Genomic DNA, 3,257 nt, shown 5'->3' on the forward strand with positions numbered 1-3,257 from the left:
TGTAATTAGATCCTCTCCATCAGTAGAAACGTTCAAACTTAAGCCCCAGTCACATATAGACACGGATCCTCACGGATCAACACGGCAACGCCGGCATGATCCGGGGAGGTCCGGGATCGTTTTGCCCCGGATTAAGCGTTGATGACTGTAAACACGGCATCTACACGGCATCTTCACACGGATCTACACGGACCATGCCGGCAGAGCACGTCGTCAACACGGACCTACACGTCAGCAACACGGACCTACACGTCAGCAACACGGACCAACACGTCAGCTACACGGACCAACACGTCAGCAACACGGATCAACCCGTCAGCTACAAGGACCAACACGTCAGCAACACGGACCTACACGTCATCACCAACACGGACCAACACGTCAGCTACACGGACCAACACGTCAGCTCAAGGACCAACACGGCAGCTATATTGACCAGCACGGCAAATGAAAATCTGTTCATAATAATGAGCTGATATTTATTTATTTTTTCTCATCCTTGTCGCAACATTATATTATGTTGTTTTTAAAAAAGATATCAAAACTTAAAACTTCCTTAACCAGTAAAAACGCTGTTTTTTATACAACGCAGTTTACTGTTTTAACAGTAGTTGTTAAGTACTTTAAATATTGAACGACAAATTTAATTTCGATTTGATTTGATATCACTTTATTTAAATCACAGTAAAGGAAAAAAATTTACAAAGCCAATAGAAAACATAATAAAAATTAAGATAGTCCCAGGTCATGACGCATAACTGTCGATGCAGGGCAGTGGTATAAAACTTAATGTACAATTTTGATGTAACAGGTACATAACATTCATTTTAAGAAAATGAAATGTGAAATAGTAATAACAGACAAAGTTGGGGTGAATATTTAAAAAAAAAGAGAAAAAGAATTATTGATACATGCACTAAGTTTACAAATATTAGGTTGCGGCCAATCTCCAAAGCGTAAGAAAATATCCTGAATCGTTAAATCATCCATTTAATCATAAATAAATTAACTCCTGAAAAGTTCATAAAGTAAATAGCGTTGTAAATATTTGATGGGAAAAAAGAACACGGACTGCCAAGGATACTCCAGGCAGCCACACGGCAGCTACACGGACCTACACGGCAGCCACACGGACCTACACGGCAGCCACACGGACCTACACGGACCATCCCGGATGGCTTTGCCAACCCGGCAGTCCACGGATGACGCCGGATATTTTTGACAGTCAAAAACTGCCGTGTTGGCCTCCCGGACGTTCAAGGACCAACACGGACCACCCCGGACCTCCAAGGATGCCCAAGGCGCCAACACGGATCTCTCCCCGGACCACCCCGGGCTTTAAGCCCCAGTCACATATAGAGCCCGGACCACCCCGGACCATCCCGGATCTGATCCGGGGTGGTCCGGGGAGAGATCCGTGTTGGCGCCTTGGGCATCCTTGGAGGTCCGGGGTGGTCCGTGTTGGTCCTTGAACGTCCGGGAGGCCAACACGGCAGTTTTTGACTGTCAAAAACATCCGGCGTCATCCGTGGACTGCCGGGTTGGCAAAGCCATCCGGGATGGTCCGTGTAGGTCCGTGTGGCTGCCGTGTAGGTCCGTGTAGCTGCCGTGTAGGTCCATGTGACTGCCTGGAGTATCCTTGGCAGTCCGTGTTCTTTTTTCCCATCAAATCTTTACAACGCTATTTAATTTATGAACTTTTCAGGAGTTGTTAAACAGTTGACACAAACTTGCTTAATTTATTTATGATTAAATGGATGATTTAACGATTCAGGATATTTTCTTACGCTTTGGAGATTGGCCCCAACCTAATATTTGTAAACTTAGTGCATGTATCAATAATTTTTTATTATTTTTTTATTTACCCCAACTTTGTCTGTTATTACTATTTCACATTTCATTTTCTTAAAATAAATGTTATGTACCTGTTACATCAAAATTGTACATTAAGTTTTATACCACTGCCCTGCATCGACAGTTATGCGTCATGACCTGGGCCTATCTTAATTTTTATTATGTTTTCTATTGACTTTGTAAATTTTTTTCCTTTACTGTGATTTCAATAAAGTGATATCAAATCAAATCGAAATTAAATTTGTCGTTTAATATTTAAAGTACTTAACTACTGTTAAAACAGTAAACTGCGTTGTATAAAAAACAGCGTTTTTACTGGTTAAGGAAGTTTTAAGTTTTGATATCTTTTTTTAAAAACAACATAATATAATGTTGCGACAAGGATGAGAAAAAATAAATAAATATCAGCTCATTATTATGAGCAGATTTTCATTTGCCGTGCTGGTCAATATAGCTGCCGTGTTGGTCCTTGGGCTGACGTGTTGGTCCGTGTAGCTGACGTGTTGGTCCGTGTAGCTGACGTGTTGGTCCGTGTTGGTGACGTGTTGGTCCGTGTTGGTCCTTGTAGCTGACGGGTTGGTCCGTGTTGCTGACGTGTTGATCCGTGTAGCTGACGTGTTGGTCCGTGTTGCTGACGTATAGGTCCGTGTTGCTGACGTGTAGGTCCGTGTTGACGACGTGCTCTGCCGGCATGGTCCGTGTAGATCCGTGTAAAGATGCCGTGTAAATGCCGTGTTTACAGTCATCAACGTTCAATCCGGGGCAAAACGATCCCGGACCTCCCCGGATCATGCCGGCGTTGCCGTGTTGATCCGTGAGGATCCGTGTCTATATGTGACTGGGGCTTTAGACTAAAAACATTTTCCATTAAATCTTATACTTTCTTTTTCCTCAATGTTTAAATTCGTTTTTCAAGCAATAAGCTCTTAATTACAGCGCAGAAGAATATTATATGCATAGTTTGTGCGCTAAAAAAGATCAGTATATTATTATTATTATCATTACTACTACTACTACTACTACTACTACTACTACTACTACTACTACTACTACTACTACTACTACTACTACTACTACTTCTACTACTACTACTGCTACTACTACTACTACTACTACTACTACTACTACTACTACTACTACTACTACTACTACTTCTACTACTACTACTACTACTACCACCACTACTACTACTACTACTACTACTACTACTACTACTACTACTACTACTACTATTATTATTATTACTATTATTAATGTTATTATTTTGGCGACTTATACCGAAGGCAGACATATCCCAAACACTTGTTTGTAATTTTTAACTGAGGATGAGTAGCCTATGTATCTCACTTTAAAAGTAATGAAAACTAGAATCGCTGGCCAATAATTTGTGCATGATATCATTG

Source organism: Lytechinus pictus, chromosome 12 (assembly GCF_037042905.1).
Source record: "Lytechinus pictus isolate F3 Inbred chromosome 12, Lp3.0, whole genome shotgun sequence".
Lineage (NCBI taxonomy): Eukaryota > Metazoa > Echinodermata > Echinoidea > Temnopleuroida > Toxopneustidae > Lytechinus > Lytechinus pictus.